Genomic DNA, 21,483 nt, shown 5'->3' on the forward strand with positions numbered 1-21,483 from the left:
ATATGGCTTTTAACATATGACGCACAACTATGTTACTGCTGATGTCTTTACTGATCATAGGTTTGCAAAAGGTAGCTATGGCTGACTTATGTACAAGAATAGTGTTATACGAAAGACCTTCCTTATTGTATAAGTGACCCAGGTATCTAGCCACTTCAATCGGCTCGGGGGTATTATAGCTTATCGTGTTGGCCATGCACCATGTCTTCCATTTGTCCCATGCCGGTCTATAAGTCTTCAAAGTGGATGGTCGCCAGCCAGAAGTGAGAAGTGATCTGTCCTCTACCGACCAGCTAGAAACTAACTCTGCCCACCCAAAATTATCCATAACTGGAGTGATAGGTCCCGGACTTGTGGAGGTGGATGGTTTGTCACTGTATCCACTAGAAATGACTCCAAGTGCGGGATCGGGTAGGGGGGTTCCAGTGATCTCTGCTGTAGGTCTGCGCTCCAAGAACACTTCTTCCACCATGGGGCCACTAGTAAATATTTTCCCCTTGCCATGTTCAGGTGTGCCAATACTTGTGGAATTAGATTCGGTGGCGGGAATATCCAGGCTAGTTTGAAGTCCCACTGTCGACTGAAGGCATCGTGGAACAGTGCAAGAGCATCGTTCGGATTTCGTGAGACATACGTTGCGACAACATGGGCTGTGTTGGACGCGAACAGGTCTACGTCTGGGAGTCCTCATCTTTGAAGTAGGGGAGCTGTAGCCGCCATAACTAGGTGCCATTCTGGGATAATTTTGCTGCGTGAGAGATGGTCTGCCACGCAGTTGTATTTTCCTGGAAGGTATTGTGCAGTCAATGATATACTGGCCTGGTTGGCGATTTCCAGGATCTGTCGGCAAAGACTTAGTAGGCTTGCGGACTTTGTGCCCCCTTCGTTGTTGATGTAGGCCACCACTGTTTTGTTGTCGGTTTGTAGGAGTAATTCTGATCCCCTGAGCGTTTGTTCCCGGAGTTGTATGGCTGAAAGTACCGCAAACAGCTCTTTTCGGTTGGAGTGCCACGTGGATTGGCGTTTTGTCCATGTACCTGATAGGTGGTACTCGTCTAACTGCGCTCCCCAGCCTGAATCGGCTGCGTCTGTGGTGAGGAAGTGATTGTAGGTTGCCCTGTGAATCTTTCCTGAGGAGCCCACCGCTCGAATCCACCACATGATGTCCTCTCGAGCTTGTGGAGGAATCGATGCTGATTTGTGAGGGTGGCTCCTCGATAATTGAGCGCTCGTACGTTGTAGACGTCGGCAATGCAACCTCCCCTGTGGAGTGACGAAGGTTGCAAAGTTGAGTCGCCCGAGGAGGCGTTGGGCCTGCCTGAGCGACCAACTGCCTTTTTGGATCTGCAATTGCAGGTGGTGACGAAGTGATGTGCACTTCTCTGTTGATAGATATTTCCGATTGTTGTGAGTATCCCACGTGATACCCAAGAACTCCCGCTGTTGGCTTGGAATCAGACAAGATTTTTTCTTGTTGATTATCCAGCCTAGAGCTTGCATGAAATCTATCATATAAGTCAGTTGCGACAGGAGAATCTCTCTGGACTGATTTGCCATCAGAAAGTCGTCTAAGTAAGTGACGATTCTCATACCCTTTCCCCGGAGGTGTTCGGCCACCCAGTTTGTTAACGAGGCAAACAGTCTTGGTGCTGCCGACAGTCCAAATGGAAGGCACGTGAATTGAAGGAGTTCTCCTTGGTAAACTAGCCGAAGAAATCGACGATGTTGTATAGCTAAAGGTACATGTAGGTACGCTTGGCTTAGGTCTATTTTTACTAACCAGTCTTCTCCAGTCAGTCTTTGCAGGAATGTTGGGACCTTGAAGTGGTGGAACAGTTTGAACGGCCTTGGTTGTAGGAAACCGTTTAGGCGTTTTAGGTTGAAGACGGGTCGTTGACTGCCGTCTTGCTTCCTTACTAGGAACAGGGTTGAGAGGAAGCTTGGAGATGGTTCTGCCAATTCCAATACTCCCGATTTCTTCAGTTCCGCGATTTGTGAAGTGATCTCCGGCGATTGTCGCGTTTGGAAATCCTTCTGGAATTGCACGGAAGGCATTATTAGAGGGGGTTTCTTTATAAACGGAATACGGGTTCCCGTTATTATTTTTAATAATGGTGGTGGTGCACCCTTGGCCTGCCAGATTTCCTGGAAATGCTGGAGGCGTCCCCCTTTGAACGTGGTGAGGGAGACCCGGTCACCTGCGTCTTGGGTAAGTGCCCCTTGCACCACCTCGGTTATCTCTGGGAAAACCTCAGTTGGATGGGCGTGGGCCTCTCGGCAGGCCACCCCTAACCTGGTCTGGTATCCTTCTCGTATATCCCTGCCTCCGAAAGGTGTCCTTGCGTCCACCTGACGAAGTGCTAGGTTGACTCTCCCTGACCTGGTCAACCACTTTGGTGGTCTGATCGAAGACCTTCTCACGACCCCCACCTCTCACTAGGAATACCGCCAGTTTATCTTTATTGAAGATGTGTTCGGCGGTAGGTGGGATCTTGTTAAGAGCCTCTCGGGTGAAGGTGTCTCTTATACCGGAGAGGATTTTCTTCCGCCTCGTCTGAACTAACTCTGCCCGCTTTCCACAAAGGATTCGGGTGACGTCTTCAGACACTTTGTTGAGTGCTGAAGAGGGCCCGAACTCCTTTACGACCGTCTCAAAAAGAGCAGTACCGATGGTGTGGTCGCTGACAGAGTCGACCACTCGCTGCAACGCGTCCCGAATACACTCTTTTTGAGCAAGCATTGCATTTTGGAGGCCGGCAATCGTACGCTCCACTAAATGTATTGTTTGCGATGAATGGTCGTAGGGGCGTAACTCATCGTTGAGTCCCAACTCAACGAAAGACGGGGCCGCCAAATATTGTTTTTGGGTTTCAGCGTTGCGAACCCCCGCCCAATTATCTGTGTCGAACAGTTGGAGCCTGGTAAGTTCCGCTACCCGAGCTTTGTCTGGCGTCGGAAAAGCAGGCTCCTGAACTATGACGCTGAATACAGGCAACGGAATCCTGTTGGGTTTTTCCGCTGTCTCAGGCCTTGCGGGCGGCCGTAAAAAACTTACCGGAGAGTCGATATTTACCGTCGGCCTCTGCGGAGTAGGCACCGCTGCAGGCAGGCCCTGTTGGGTCAAGATTGAAAAAATCTGTGATACCTTATTGTCAAGAGACATTACTGTTGCCCTCAATTCACCCACTGGATCGTCCAACAGCAATTCCGATTCATTCGAGTCGGTCTCCATCGCTAGTCACTCCGCGACGTTGTTGGCTTCATTACGCTCCATTATTGCACAAATTTCACAGTTAAACGTTTGACAAAATTTTCTCGCTTCGAACAAAAGCAATACAATCACACAATTGAATACCAAAGACAAAGCACGCCACGATACAAGCGTCAGTCCTGCCAGCCGGTAAAAAACAAGATGAACAACCAGAGAGGTAAATAATCGAGTAGAAAAGGGGGTAAAACGGGGCCAGCGCAGAAGAACACAAGGCAAAAATACGATCAACATCTCAAGGGACTTCAGAGTCAATAGCGAATAATATGATATTAGATAAGTACCCAGGTACTTCAGTACAAAATAAATCATAGCATTTTATGCGTAGGTACCATAAATTATTTAAACAAATAAGTTGGTTTATGACGATGTTGTTAACATTTATATTTCAGAGATTTCTTATGTGACATGTATTTGGGTCAAAAGAAGGACCCTCAGTTGGGTGAAAATTAAAAAAAAACATTGAACGTGGTCAATTCGGTCATATCAACGATGCCGAATTAAACTACTTATAACAAGTTTTTAACTGAAAAAGTTTGACGGTTCAACGAACCACAGATAGGTGTGCTTTGATATTATATTGCCTAACCTTAAGTTTAAGAATAATTCTTTTACTTTCAAAGTTGGTAAAAGTGTTGGATGGATCTACAAATAAGACAAGTGTCTGCCCACACCTTTACTCACATAAGGTCAATATTATAATATTATAATGACGATGTGATAATAATATTATCTTTCGGGATATTATTTTTCAAAATCGCTCACCTACCTACATAGTACTTTCCCAGGTACCTACCTATTTACTGTATTGTTAACCAAAATGATCAGAAGTCAATTATTGCATAATATAATTGCTTTCGGCTGCTCAGGTGGATCTAGATGAATAATTAATATCATTATTTGGAACTTACATAAATCTATCAACGAGCAAAAAACGTCTAAATCCGAATGAATTTAACTGACATGGGACAATTATTATCAAAAATTTAGCATTCTAGATCCAATCCAATAATTTTGGACATAAGTGGACTAGGAATATTATTACGGGAAGGCGGCATGAGGAGATGTACCAAAGGAAGTTTAGTGTTGTATTTAATTTTTATTATATTGCAAAAGTGGCAACACGGTTATCTATTTTTGTCTATGGCAAAATACTTACGTCACGTCACGCCTACTACGTTCTGTGTGCCACGATCAACTTGAGGACCAATTGTATGCGTAAAATGGATATTAAACGCGAACTAAAAGACTCCGAACCTGTTGTACAAGGGAAGCAATTGTTTGAGGTACCTTTGAATTATTATCTAAACAGCCAGCTGCTTACCTACATAAAGCAAGAGGACGCCGACGAGGCTGGATACATTTTTGAAGTTAGTTTTTCATAACGGATTGTTGTATGTCGTAGTATTGTTTTTTTAAGATGCGTGTCGTCGGACGTTATTAACAGTGTATGTATTTTGTGTAATAAAAACCGCGTGAAAATTGCGACACAGTTCCGAGCGGCCTACGTCAACCGTATATATCCCCACTTAGTTTTGCTGCCAACACTGTCATAATATTTTTATATTTAATGTACTATTAAAATGTACTGTATAAATATTCGCTGTAATATTTTGTTTTTTAGAATATTGTATAAGACCCGACATCAAAAACATTGAAAAGAGATACTGAGCTACTTGACATCAAGACTGAGTCTATTGAAGACCTCAAATCCCCATTCAATTATGAAGATCAGCAACAGGGTTGTTCTTATTCGGAGCGAGTGAATCGGGTAGGTACTTGTATTTTAAATACTGACAGAAATACTAATCGTGTAAAAACTTTAAGAGATGGAATGAACTGACAACACTCGAATATATGAATAATCTGTAATACCAATGAAGACAAAATCTTCGATTGCTAATTTCTTTCTTTCAACCATGTTTGATCCTAATAGGATCATAATGTACCTCAGTATAAATAGTAAAACTGCTCAAGTCCAATTGTTGTATATCCCATTGATTTACCAACTGTCTTTATTCTACAACACGAATAAATGAAACGAACGTCTTGACCAATGTTGAATGTCCTAGTACGTAAATATTTTTTACTTGCTATGGTTTTTAACTGCCATGGTTCTGGCCATTCTGAATCCAATGTACACTGGACGTACCTACCTCTCAGTTGATACCTTTTCCATGCAACGTGCAGTACTTTCTCTTAACGCATGTTTCTTCATGCGGCAGCTGCAGGCAAAATAAAGGCCCGCACATGTCTCTTCTAGAACAATCTCTTACCAGATTTTCCAATGCAAAAACCGTTTTTTTTTTTATTTTTTAAATGTAATTATAAATTATTATTTTTTCAGAAGGCCGCTAAATCATCTGAAATTAATTTGCTGGTAGTTGATTTGAAAGAGGAATATGTTGAAGACATAATAAGCCAAAGCATCCATGAGGATCCAAAACCTGGTTCTTCTTATTCTAAATACACAATAGTAAATCAGGTGGGTACACAATATTCTAAGAAACTTAAACAATGCATGTAGGTAGTAATGACATGGAAAAGTTTATGTCAGAGGATTTATTTCAACTTTGAAATCACATATCGGGGCAAGTGAATATAAGGTACTTATATATTTTTCTTTTCACACGAAATGTTAGGACATAAATGTAGATGATATGGTTACTTCCACAAAAGTTAAAGTTTATTTAAATAATTGTCAATATGTCACGTGCACTTTGTTATTATTAGGTGTCTACTGTTTTATTAATTGGCTGAACTACGGATTCGGAGAATGTGAATACAAGATATTTTCGATCCTTTTCGCACGAGGTATATTATGGTAACTTCCGCAAACGTTAAAATGTCTGTAATAATTTCACCATCTGTAAACTGTAGTATTATTACGTATGACTGACAAAGTTTAATGTGCACTATTTTTATATAGGATGTTAGTAGCCTACCTCCACCCTTTGCCACTGGCCCCTAATTACTAGTGTTTTATAAAAATAGATTGGAGACTGCTGTTTTATTATGAACTCCCATAAGGTCAAGTGAAAACATGTAGCCAAATTCCGTATAAGTGTTATCTTTAGGTCTTACGCATACCTTAGAAATGGGCATCGGATGATAATTTATGTAGTGTTGGGAACATATTAAGCAATCGTCTGAAATTATATATTTAGGATCCATGCGTATTTACTTCAAATAAACATACTGATATAACTTTTCAACACACCCATTCTTTCTCTAAATTCTACCCTCTCTGTATTTAAATATTCCCACATATCTTTAGGTGTGTGATTTTTTAAATATTATTCTCTGATATACCTATATATGTTGTTTAATGCAAAATACTCCACGTTCTATTAGTTGATTCCTGCAACCGCTGCCATGACATATTCCGCTAGTCTCGGATTGCCAGAGAGGATCGTAGAAGTACAGGAGCCATGCGATGAAATACAGATTGACTATCAAGACATTAAAAAAGAATTGGGGCTTAAGCATACACAATATAACGTCACAGATCCCAAATTATTAGTAGCCGTAATAAAGGTAGAGAAAAAATCGTTTAACAACAAAAATTTTGCTTGCAGTTTTTGTTTTGATTTTTTTGCATCGTCACTCCTATTGAAGCTTCACAAAGCTTGTCATAAAAAATCAATAACGGATAAAATGGATAAATTCAAAAGCATTCGAAATGATGTCAAGAATCTAAATATAATAAATCATTCTGATAAAAAGCCATTTAAATGCGGCCAATGTGAATACTCATGTAAACGATCAAGCAACATGAAATTACACAAAATGACTCATTCTTGTGAAAGGCCATTTAAATGTGATCAATGTAATTACTCTTGTATAACATCTAGTGATATGAAAAAACACAAAATGACTCATTCTGGTGAAAGGCCACTTAAATGTGCGCAATGTAATTACTCTTGTATAACATCTAGTGATATGAAAAAACACAAAATGACTCATTCTGGTGAAAAGCCATTTAAATGTGCCCAATGTTATTATTCATCTACAACATCTAGTAAAATGAAATTACACAAAATGACCCATTCTGGTGAAAAGCCATTTAAATGTGACCAGTGTAATTACTCATGTATCGGATCTAGTGATATGAAAAAACACAAAATGACTCATTCTGGTGAAAGGCCACTTAAATGTGCGCAATGTAATTACTCTTGTATAACATTTAATGATATGAAAAAACACAAAATGACTCATTCTGGTGAAAGGCCACTTAAATGTGCGCAATGTAATTATTCTTGTATAACATCTAGTGATATAAAAAAACACAAAATGACTCATTCTGGTAAAAGGCCACTTAAATGTGCGCTATGTAATTACTCTTGTATAACATCTAGTGATATGAAAAAACACAAAATGACTCATTCTGGTGAAAGGCCACTTAAATGTGCGCAATGTAATTACTCTTGTATCCAATCTCAACATATGAAAATGCACAAAATGACTCATTCTGATGAAAAGCCATTTAAATGTGACCAATGTAATTATTCATCTAAAACATCTAGTAAAATGAAATTACACAAAACGGGCCATTCTAGTGAAAAGCCATTTAAATGTGACCAGTGTAATTACTCATGTATCCGATCTAATGTTATGAAAAAACACAAAATGACTCATTCTGGTGAAAAGCCTTCAAAATGTGATCAGTGTGATTACTCTTGTATACATTCTAGCAGCCTTAATAGACACAAAATGTCGCATTCTGTTGATAAGCCATTTTAATGTGATCAATGCAATTACTCATGTGCATGACCTGATACACTTAGATCGTATACAATGACTCATTCTGGTGAAATGCTGTTAAAATTAAATCTATGAGATTAGTCGTGTAATCAATCTTAACCTGAAAATTTTTGAAATATCACATTCTGGCGCAAAGCATTTTAAGGTTGTCGAATATTAATACTAATGTGTAAAATATTTTAATTTTTAATTATTTTGATCAGTGGCGGCCGGTGGTCTTCCGAATAGCATTTTCTGGTAGTGCGCAATGGTTTACCTTCTATACCCAGCATTGGAGCATAGGGAAAGCACAAGTTCACGCCACTTCCATCGGTTCAACGCCAACTCTTGCGCCTCCCGCCATGTCAGACCTGCAGCACGTAGGTTGCTTTTGTAGCCCCGCTGCAGGGTGAGGGAGGGCCGGCCATGGCAACGGAACCCTTTAGGCTGTGCCATAAGGGTGCGCTGTGTCACACTCCTTGGCGGCATCAGGAACACTTGTCCTAGCCACGTAAAGGTCGTAAAGCGTCTCTCCATGATTACCTTAATCACCGAAGGCTGCCGTGTCAATAAGCTAAGATAATATCTTAGTGTAAAAAGCCGAAACGATGAACTTCTCAGAAGGTAAATTAAATATATCTTTGTTTATTCATTATATTTCTTAAAAAGAGTTTTTAAACAGTTCAAATGATTTAATATCAATAAAGAAAATTAAATGTCACGGTTTACGACTTTACGCTCTGGGCGAACAATGTTTCAGCCAAATAAATAACCACTGATGTGTTTTTTTGTTTATTGAATGTATTTGAGTGGTTTAGAAATAAATGTGGTAGTTTGTAGTTTGGATCGTAATCGCTTTGCGCACGAACGGAGTATTGTTCATAGTTCGCGAAGTGTGTGATACAGGTATGAATATTAATGAAAAGTTGAGCGATGTCTTCAAAGATGCAGGCGGTGCGTAGCACTTGGATGGTATAAGAGGAGCCGCCGCTGATTCTGATACTTCTGTACAAAATACGGTGGCTTGAAATCACTGAAATCAAAAATGACAATTCTGGTAAAAAACGTCTTAATTTTTTTCCCATCCATAACATCAGGTTATTTGAAATAACCCAACAAAAGAACATTGTCAAGTTAACCTTTTCCATGCAATCTTAAAAATATCGTACGATTCCATGCGTTAGACTCTGCTACATTTAAGAAATTTCGCATTTTACAGCGTTTTTAAAGATAAATGATCCTTTGAAATGGTTAACCATGTTTTTAAATACTTTTTGGTCATCGATTAACACATTGTTTTGTGTACATAACATGCAATTAACACGCAATCGTACATCAAAAACCGTACAATACCGTACAATACATCGAAGAATGTACATACATCCGATTAAGTCTTGTCTCGTTCTGCATTATTAGAAACGGCCGCTACAATATGTAATCATCGATTATCGTCAGGACAAAGTCGAATATCGATGGGGTGGTGGTCGCCTAAAACCGCATATGTGGCTTTTTGTACGTACGTTCACTGCATCAAATAATACCGCATTCAATGTAATTAATTGAAAAAACGAAGTATTATTAATTACTTACATAAAACAATATTTTAATATAAAAGGGATGTACAAAAGAGATAAGTTGAGGTTTGAATGCTAAATAGAATGAGAAATTACAATAATAATATGGTGACATGGAATGAACTACTGAAATAATAAATTCTTAAATTATAGTGAGTTCAAAAGACTTGTCGCTGAGTTTCAAAACCCTCTATAACACATTTTCATTTTGTTGAGAAAATCAATAAAAACTTCTCAGTTTATGGATAAAGGGAGTATCGATGTTTTTCTTTTTTTGCCCAATGATGGATTATTTTTGGAAATATTTTGCATATCTATTTATATTGTATTCTAGTCCACTGATTAATTGGTTATAGCGGCTTTTGTAAGTTACATAGTGTTATTGCGGTTTTTGAAATACTCGTTAATAACCGGCGTATTTTGTTAGGGAAAAGTTACATTAATATAAAAACATAATTAAAAATTACAAACATATTTCATTCATGTATTTTATATTTTACTCGAGTAAATTAATTGTTTGCCTTCTTTATTTTTCATAACATGTAAAAAAGTGAGTCAAATAATCTGTCACCGCGCTGAGCCAGTAGCATCACCACTTGAACTTGAATGTGAAAGGTATTTGTTATACTTATAAAGTAACTAAATTATTATGTGTAATAAATTATAAAACATTTCACAGTACCTACACATTGATAACATACAAGTGCGGTTTGTGAATGGCGCCATTGAAAAATGCTCCAAAATTTAATAATTTACATGGTTTATCGTCTCGCATTAGTGCCTGACCAATAAATCGGTTTTATGGGGTTTGGTGCTCACATGTTATGAAAAGTATCAAATTTAATATCAAAGCAACCATTTGAATAATACTGTAGAGCTAAATATTTTCTTTAAAACAGTGGCGTGCTTGACAAACAAACTGTTTTCTTCAGAAAATCATACTACAAATATTCTAAATAACATAACACTGCCACTGCTGAATATGTGATAAAGTGATAACGTTTACCCATCAAAAGGTTTTTATAGAGTTTTATACAGAAAAATAAACTTATTTTTATAAATTATAAAAATATATTAGAGAAAAGAACAGTTTTAACCAGTCCATAATTGAGTTACACGCCACTGGAAATTCAGATGATGACCCGCGTATTTTTAACACATTTATGTCTCATTTAACTTACCGTTTATGGCGTATTTCGTTGACTTTCCAAAACTTTGGTTGGCTCAACCTCTTCCTAGCTTTATTAACTGGAGAATTAACCATATTTATAAGTTCGTCACACATTTTAAGACTATAAATCGTAAGAATATCAAATCAACAAAACAGCACTCCTACCGCAACTCACAACATAAATGTACTAGCGGCCATGTTGCATTTCGTCTGATTCTCGCTTCTTATTGGTCAGTTGTGTTATGGGGGATTTTAAATGTAACACATAGTGTTATAGCGTGAATTGTTTGACACATTGATTTTCTTTCATAAATGACAGTCAATCGTAGCGGACTTTGAAAGAGACAATAAAATTTTCATGTAGAGATTTTAATAACGAATCCATTGATATATATATCTCAATTATTTTAAAAAGGTGTTATAGCGGGTTTTGAAACTCATCGATATTATCTATTACCCATATACCTTCCTCATTAAAAATTAAAAAATACACAGTAAATTTAATGACATATTTACAAGATACCAAAAAACCTCAACTCGAAGTAGTACCTTAATGGATTATAAAAGTATGTGCATAGTTTAAGTATAAGTATATAATATATTGAATATTTTGTAATTTTTTGTTTTTAAAAAATAATCTCCAACTTTGTAAGAACCCTCGAATAAGTATTATTAATATTACTTATAGTATTTATGGGAATACTTTTTAACATGGCATGATAGATAATAACTAGTATTTAATTATATAGGTAGTTATTTTAGTACAAATACGACTTAGTTAAATATACCTAATTCAACCCGATAAATTTAATAAACTTGTTTTCTATTGCTACCTACACATTAAAATATTGATTTATAACCCTTAAATGTTGTAACCTATCTAAATACGCTAAGTACAAACATTAAAATAGTAAAAAACGTACTTTTATTGTAATGGTTAATATAGTTTAACGGGTTGTTAAGGTAACTAAGGCCGATTTTTATAATTTCCCCCATATTTGGCAGCCATGGATATTGTGGGAAAATTATCGTCTTGGCCGTTAACTGATTACATTGTTTTGTTTAATTTAAATTACTTTTGAATGACCTACATTATTTATCTTGTGCTCCATAATAGTGGCAATACTCGATGACGATACAATTAATTTTCTAATGTTTTGTAGAATTTAAGCCCCTTCAGTCAATCACATAGTTTTCGAAATAAAAATAGGAAGATTTAAAAAAAATATATTGTCTTTTATTTAACACCACAGCGACAGAACTCCAAGTCTCTAAGAATTCATAAAGGTGTTGGATTATGTAAATAATACTGTGACCTCACACCGTGACATCTGGACTAAGGTTTCATCGTCTAAATATTTCAGACCCTTCGTTATTTCTTGTAGCCTGTGTTGCTTACTCATAATACTCATACCGGTCACTCGATTAGCTTTCGCATTGAGAAGTGTAGAATCCTTGAGGTGATGCTAGGGAAAACAAGCAAAACATTCAGATTACAGTAAACATTTTATTTGATACATATTTATATCTTATAAGTAATTTTCTTTGATTACATTATATGTACGAGTATATTGTTATACTTACAGAATATTATTTTATCAACAATCTTCTCGTTTTATTTTGCTTATTACTCCGTTAACTTTGTGTATAATATATTACAGGAATGGTTTCATCTTTTCAAAAAGATATTGTCAGCCGATGAATGGCCATCTAAGCATAAGAAGCTGATCCTCATTGTCCTTTCACCAAGACTTTCTTTCGAAAATATCCAACTTATTATAATTGGCTGAAATAATGGTTAAAGTAGACAGCGCGTCAGTGACGTCCCTAGACAAAATGCCGCCCCTAGGCAGCGTCAAAATGCCGCCCCATTTTTTTTATCATCCTTTCATTACTCCAATATCTAAGAAATGTGTTGTATGAAGCATGGCTCCCGTATCCTGAAGCGGGCCCCCAGGCTAGGATCTTTGGCAGCCCCCCTACCTATCGCTAAGGATAAAGGCAGTGTGACGCTCTACAGTAATGTTTTCCAAATGGTGTACGCGTTAAAATTGATGTGTATATTTAGTGTTTTTTGTATATTTTAATACACCCATTTGAATAATGGAGTTTTTAAGTATCGCTACACAATTTTAAATTGTATCGTACAACCACATAATTATAAATATTAATAATATTGAAGAAAATAGCGCCGCAGGCGAATTTTTTGCTATTAGAGCGAATTTGAGATATGTGTTTATTTCACTTATCGAGCCCGGGACCCAGGCTAGAGCCCTGTCAGCCCCCTCTTGTGGGAGGCATGGTATGGATGGATACATTACTAACAAAATATATACCTACCACTAAGCTGAATCATAAAAAATTAAACTTAGATATCAATAAATAAATTATCAAATAAATATAATATTAGTTAAACACTTACCCAAATCATCAGAGTCTGAGATGCCATTTGGTTGATACCTATGTCTGACACATTTGGTCTGTACCATTTAGTAATACCTACGCAGACGTAATATTTTTACACCATTTTTTCTATGCCATTATTGTACCCTACAATATGTAAACACAATAATTTTCCTCGTTATTTTTTTTAATATATACCTAATTTTAATCATAAATATACTATTAATTAATAGTCTCAACACTCAACCGTTGATGATTGAAATAAAATACCCAAATCCACACTATTATCAACACAAAATATGTTTACAAAAAATGACTTAAAGAAGATATTGTTATTCACAGCACGATAAATACGATATAATCTAGATAGGTACCTACTAGTGTACATTTTTATTACAATTAGCTGGTACTTAATATAGTATGCACGAATACTAATTGATTATGACTTGTTATGACAAATGTCAATGGATTAATAATCATTATGAATATCTATTTTGCAATAGACATCCAGCAACTTTTAAATCTCGGGAGTGACTAGCAAAATTATTTGGATAAATTAAAAAATACGGAGGTATGTACCTACCTATAAATCTCTACCATAATGTTCCTTGTTTCGTCACCAACGTTGAAATCTATATAGGTAGTATTATTTTGTTTCAATACCTACCTACGTCGCTTGTTCGGCGCCAGCTATGGCGCGACGGCTTTTGCGCGTATACCTACATAATATCACTGTTATGAAAGGAACTCTTTAATCTGAGCAAATGACATTATATTATTATATTATTTATGAGTATTATGACTGATTTATTATGGTTTTTTGGTATTTTACATTTATCATTTATAATGTGTCTACGTAGCAAGAGTAGTAAAAATATTTTTTATTGTCATTTGTATACGAAACCGAGCAGTCAAAAATAAAACAAAAATTCCTCGCGAAGCGTGGTGACATCATACTAAAATATAGTAAGTACTGGATAAAAAAAACATCCGGAAAAAAACATCTCCAACGCTCTGGTTATAATATAACTAATATAGGTAGCTATTTCTATATAATACCAAATAATTCTACTCGATTTGCCGCCCTTCGAGTATCTGCCGCCCCCAAGCGACGCTCAATCTGCCTACCCCCACGGGACGTCACTGCAGCGCGTTGTGCATGTACATACGACTGATTTAAGTCAACTTCTCTAATTATGCTTCTTGAAATGATTGAAACCTACTAACTGTACGATACTCTTATAAACATCAGCTGTAGCTAATTTTCTTTTAATATTTTAAAATAATTGATACGCGCCAGGATTGGAACTATCGATACGAGCAAGTGGCGTTTTACAGAGTAAGCTCTTTCCACTATAATACCTAATGATACGAACACAAATTGTCAGCCCTCCGTGGGTGCCCTCCAAGTGGAATAGTTGGCGACGCAACCAATTTGATCTGACCTTAATAGTCAAATCTGCCACTAGGTAAAAGACGATGACCCTCGACAAAGATAAAAATAATATGTACAAAAGTCCTACAGCTCAGCTTGATGGGTCTAAGGACCCCTCATGGTGAGCTGTAGAAGGAATAAATCGGTCACCGAACATGCACATACCTATATGTGACAAAATAATCGAGGTAAAAACTACAATAATAATAAATAAATAAATAGGTAATTCAATGTTCTACTTTAATATGTAAATGTTTAGCAGGTATAGATTAGTATTAATAAACAGGATTTAAATTGTAATGTAAAATGTAATATAATAGATTTGATAAATATTAAAGCGAGGGATTTGGACGGGCGTTACAGGTGACTGTTAATTAGGGTATATTAAAATGAATAATTATAAGTTAGATAATGTTTATGTTATCGGTATCACTTTGTGTTGTACATCATGATGTTAGTAATTGCGAGTATATTCCCATAGGCTGTTGCGACGAGTCCCATTTCTACGACCATGACATGCGATTGTCAAAGTGCAATCACAAAGTCGAAGCAACGCAGAGATAATCATTTTAATTCGATTCTAATAATAATTGAGCGTAGTTATACGCAAAGCAGTCATTCCACACTAACCTCAATCAGAGATAAAAGCACTTTAAATCCACAAAGCCTGTGTATACTGTTTATACATTTTGAATGATAGATAATATATATATAATACCTAAATAGGTAAGTATATTGATTTTTAAATTAAAGTATGCAGCTATTAACACGTTCGTATTTTCAATAATATCCATTTACAAAAATGTTTCAAATGAACATTGTCCATAATAATATTTCAAATAATAATCAAGAAAAATAATAAGCACACACATTTTCTATAATACTATAATAAAATTTAAACATATTTGGTAGTTAATTAAAATAAAACGCAATAAGCCACATTTGACGCATTTAAAAAACCAACATGTATTTTGGTACATCCTCGGGATCGAACCCACTCTTCATAAACGACCGCTCCCCTAACTCGGGCACAAATATTTAAAATTAAAGTAGGTACTACGTACTTATCTATAAAAATCAATATTATCCTAAATGAATTAAATAACAGCATTTATCTATAATATACCTTTGTACCTATATACATTTATTTTTTTAAATTAAAGTAGGTAGGTATTGCCATCTTTGTATTATCAATAATGCCTACTTACTAAAGGTTTCAAATCAACTAGTCCATTGTCCACACGCAAAATTTATGTGTATAAGAAACATTTGATCTGGCTTTATATACAAATATAAATATACATATTAATACAATAAGATAACATTATTCACATAATTTTTTTATGAAAATGTTTTGATAAGATTATAGGAATCTGAATAAAACATTTGAAACCATAATATTCTAATAATAAAGATAATCTCCTAATATAATATTTTACCAATTACCACCAATAGCTGTTGATAATTTATACCATTAAAGTGCAATATTACTTACTAATATACTAATACTAGCTAATCTTAATAATATATATTACACAGGGAATTATAATTTTATAATATTATTTATTTATAATATTTAACAAAATATTGCTATTTCGGTAACATACTCGTACATTATTAATGTCTAAATAAAACACTTAAAAATACGTACTAAAACCATCGTAATACAAGGAACACACATTAAAAAATAGGTAGGTAAGTAGATTATAAATACAATCACATCGTATAGGTATATTATTTATGTAGTTTCAACATAAAATTATTTAAATCCAATAAAGATATCTCATAAAACTCGTATTGAATCTAATTAGAACAGCAAACTAACGCCACATGTTGTAGAATACGTATTCCACGGTGAAATTTTCAACGAAGAACTCGTCATTTGATTAAATGTTGCACGAACTCATGTTTCACGTACTGCGGCGCACGAATACGTGTCTCACGAAGTACTGCATACGTACAACTTACATGTAACCACATAGACCACTATGCTAAAGGAGTCATAAGTGTTTTCAATAATTAGAATGTTACATTCTTACATCTTGTGAATTATTCTTTTAGTAAAAAAATAGTTAGGTAATTAAAAATATATTTCTATATTTTTTTAATAATAATACAACATTTAATAATGTTTCGACAAAATAATCAAAACCTATTATTATACTACTTACATGTTCTCAATCATGTGCTTGATAATACTGATTCGTCCTGATCACTCAGACCCATGGATCTAACATCCTGAAGCCCCCCCCCCCAACATATCGTTAAACACGCTTTTTCATTGTCCATGTTTTTTCGTACCAGTTGTTCGTAATTTTGAACAATCACAAACTCATAGGCTTTGAGAAATTAACATAAATATATTGTGTCCTCACAGGGAATTGAAACCAGACAGGGCTCGAAATGAACCGGAGCGCACAGGTGCTCCGATCCGGATCATAAGATCCTCAAAATTAACGCTCCGTCTTGTGGAAAATTATTAACTTGAAAGCCTGTGCCATATAACAAATACAATTACACATATTTTTATAAGAGTCACATTAAATTAGATACTAAAGTAGGTTAATATTTTCGTTAAATTATCGAGCGCTCCGGTTTGTGAAAATGTCCATTTAAGTGGTGAACACAGAGCTCCCGGATGAAAGGTCAGCGCATTACGCACTGCACCACGAGAGCTGCCTCATTATAGTCGTTGTGAATATCATAACATTATTAATATATTTTAAAGAATGAAATTAACGATGGTGATGCGAAGTAAAAAAGTGAACTCTACAAGTAAAACACAAAAAAGTACAAAATTTTATTTTAAAAATAATATCCAAGACATAGCAACAGATTGAAAAAATTAGAAATACATATTTTGTATACTAATTATAACAATAATAACAATAATAATCTTGCAGGTAAATGGTAATGCAAATAAGAACATTATTGAACATACATCATTATGAAAAACACTTTCTGAGAAAATATATTACAACTAATAGAAAAAGTTTTTATGAAAAAAGTAAGCCACCCCGGGCTGGGAATCGATCCCTGCATCTCTCGAGTTTACGCCCCATCCGCGCATTACCTTAATACTACGCTAATTTTTTCAAAAAAGATTTTTTCTGTTGGTCATAATATATTTTCTCCGGAATGAATCATGTTGTGTGTTTTAATCTGATCAGATGTTTAGAAAAGCAATTACATTGGTCACATTTAAATGGTCTTTCACCGGAATGAGACATTTTGTTTAATTTCATTCTATCAGATCTATTACATGAGTAATTGCATTTATCATATTTAAATGTTTTTTTTTTCCAGATTGAGTCATTTTGTTTAGATTCTTGTAATCAGATCGAATGCTTACATAATTTGTCGTCTCCGCAATTGATTTTTTATAACACGCTTTGTGAAGTTTTAATAGAGAGAGCGAAGCAAAAAAATCAAAACAAAAACTGCACACAAAATTTTTCTCATTAAATGTGTTTTTCTCCAACTTTATAACAGCTACTAATAATTCGGGATCTGTGTGGGTAGATTGTATATGGTTACGTTTAGCAGTGTGACTGACTATATTAGTAATCATTTCGTATACGCCCAATTCTTTTTTAATGTCTTGATAGTCAATCTGTATTTCATCGTATGGCTCTTGTAAATCTCTCTCTGAAAATCCGAGACTAGCGGAATATGTCATTGCAGTGGTTGCAGGAATCAACTAAAAGAACGTGGAGTATATTACAAGAAGACAAACAACATAGGTAGGTATATGAAAGAATATTATTAAAAAAAAAATCAATCATCTTAAAGATACTTCTTAATCTTGACATACAGGGAGGACAGAATTGAGGAAGAAGGTATCAGAACAAAGTAATCAGTATATTAGTAGATAATTTTAAATATATAGATTGTTGAATACCTGATTTCCTGGGTTGCATTCGGAATAAGAGCAACTATATTGAGGGTCCATATAATTTCTTTGCTCTACAGCCTCTTGAACAATCTCATTCTCTGAGTCAACCCGCTCGAAATCAGTCTCCAAATTTACAGAGGTAGGGTATTTTGAAGGGATCTAAAAAAATACATTAATTTTATAATTAAAAAGCAAACCAGTGTATTCTTGCGGCGGTATAATAAAATGTGCCTGAAACGAATTCGGTGAGGTTCCGCAACATGTATGCCAAACGACGTTGTTGTGTGACTATAGTGGATCATTTTAATATTGACTATGCAAAGGTACGATTTTACCAGCGCCCACTTGCTTTTTTATGTTTATTGTATTGGTATTGCGAACTTCAATTTTGAGCTGATTATTCAAGGAGCAACTTCCCAATACCTTGGTTGGCGTGCACTAGAGTGCGTAATTGAGAAAGACATTCTCGCTTGTCTTTACCAAGTCTCGATGATCTTGATGACAGATTTGGAATGATAGATTTTATTACTTAAAATCATACATAAACGACAATCATAGTTTATTACGATTTTCATACGATTTAAAAAAAAAAAAAAAAAAACTAATTGATATTTCTAGGTACCTACCTAAATTTATGAAATTTCTAAATTTTTTTCTTGTTACATGGCTTATGAGTAAACATCGGAACATAATATGCATTTGCAAAACGCATTGCAATAATAATATATCTCTCCATCAACTCAATGATGTATTTCGGCAATTCCTGTCGAAATATTGTCACATCTCAATAACCCTTAATGTGTTGACGATCCGTAAAAATGACCTATGAGCTATTTATAAGGATGTTTTAGCAGAAATACGGAATGACATTGACATGACCTATCAGCCAAGTTTTAATAATTATATGTAATTTAAAAGATGTTAATACATATAAAACTAAGCCTCCATAATAGAACGTACATACATTGTTCAACTTTTATAGAATATTCTGTACGTACCTGAGTTAATGATTTGCATTCTGAATAAGAGCATCCTGGCTTGTAATCCTCATGAATGCTTTGCCTTATTGTGTCTTCAACATACTCCTCATTGAAATCATTTCCCTGAAAATTAATATCAGATTTTTTATTGGGCAGATGAAGCAATTGAGGAAATTGGACACATTTGAACGGGTTTCCAACAGAATGAGTTATTTTGTGTATTTTCATCCCATTAGATTGTATACATGAGTAATCACACTGGTCGCATTTATTTGGCTTTTCACCAGAATGCGTCATTTTGTGTTTTTTCATGTAACTAGATGTTATAGATGAGTAATCACATTGATCGCAAGTAAATGGCTTTTCACCAGAATGAGTCATTTTGTGTCTTTTCATTGCACCAGATTGTATACAAGAGTAAACACATTGGTCGCATTTAAATGGCTTTTCACCAGAATGAGTCATTTTGTGTCTTTTCATGTAACTAGATGTTTTACACGAGTAGTCACATTGAACACAATAAAATGGCTTTTCACCAGAATGGGTCATTTTGTGTAATTTCATGCGGGTAGGTGTTATACACGAGTAGTCACATTGGTCGCATTTAAATGGCTTTTCACCAGAATGAGTCATTTTGTGTCTTTTCAAGAGATCGGATGTTGAAGATGAGTAATCACATTGATCACAATAAAATGGCTTTTCACCAGAATGGGTCATTTTGTGAAATTTCATGCGGGCAGGTGTTATACACGAGTAGTCACATTGAACACATTTGAATGGTTTTTTACCAGAATGAGTCATTTTGTGTGATTTCATGCGGTCAGGTGTTATACACGAGTAGTCACATTGAACACATTTGAATGGTTTTTCACCAGAATGAGTTATTTTGTGTATTTTCATCCCATTAGATCGTATACATGAGTAATCACACTGGTCGCATTTATATGGCTTTTCACCAGAATGTGTCATTTTGTGTTTTTTCATGTAACTAGATGTTTTACACGAGTAGTCACATTGAACACATTTGAATGATTTTTCACTAGAATGAGTTATTTTGTGTTTTTTCATCCTATTAGATTGTATACATGAGTAATCACATTGGTCGCATTTAAATGGCTTTTCACCAGAATGAGTCATTTTGTGTCTTTTCAAGAGAACGGATGTTGAAAATGAGTAATCACATTGATCACAATAAAATGGCTTTACACCATAATGGGTCATTTTGTGTAATTTCATCTTGCTAGACGTTATACACGAGTAGTCACATTGATCACAAATAAATGGTGTAATCGCTTCATATTCTCCAAATTCTTTTTTAAATTGTTGTTCATCAATCTGAATTTCATCGTATGGCTCTTTTATTTCTGAGATTCTCTCTGACAATCTGAGACGAGAGATGCATGTCAGGGCAGAGGTTGCAGGAATTATCTTAAAGAAATCGAATATTAGATTAATGTTAAGACAAAAGCATATATAAAATAATAATACCCCATAAATTAAAAACACCTTAAAGACATGTTGGAATGCTGGAAACGGTAGAATACGAATACGGTAGAAAAGGGGTAAATATTAATGTATATCTATTAATGTAGTTATATCGGTTAAATCATTTCAATTGAAAACTAATGGAATTTAAATAGTTCAATTCAAACGAATGCTAACTTAACACCACGCATAGAGCCTAACGATGACAGGAATTCAAAAGCCGGCTCCAGACTTGACCTTCACTGACCTTGATCTTGTAAGCTCCAGTCTTAAATGCATATTTATAAGAGATGCTGAATTCGAGGTAAACATATTCGCGAAAAGTTTTTATATCTTTTAGTGCCAGCTTGTACTCCTCTGATATCAAGATAGACTTGCTTTTCCCTCCACCATCCACCACGTCTCCACACCCGTTATGCAGGCGTATACCGTGGCGTAACGAACGATAGGCACTGTTTAAATTTGTGCCAAAAGTTTCCCAGGAGCAACATCTCAAGACCTTGGTTGGCGTGCACTAAAGTGTGCGTGA

The sequence above is a fragment of the Rhyacophila brunnea genome, unplaced genomic scaffold, assembly GCF_057557595.1.
Source record: "Rhyacophila brunnea isolate RB1 unplaced genomic scaffold, BYU_Rbru_1.0 scaffold_13, whole genome shotgun sequence".
In the NCBI taxonomy this organism is placed as follows: domain Eukaryota; kingdom Metazoa; phylum Arthropoda; class Insecta; order Trichoptera; family Rhyacophilidae; genus Rhyacophila; species Rhyacophila brunnea.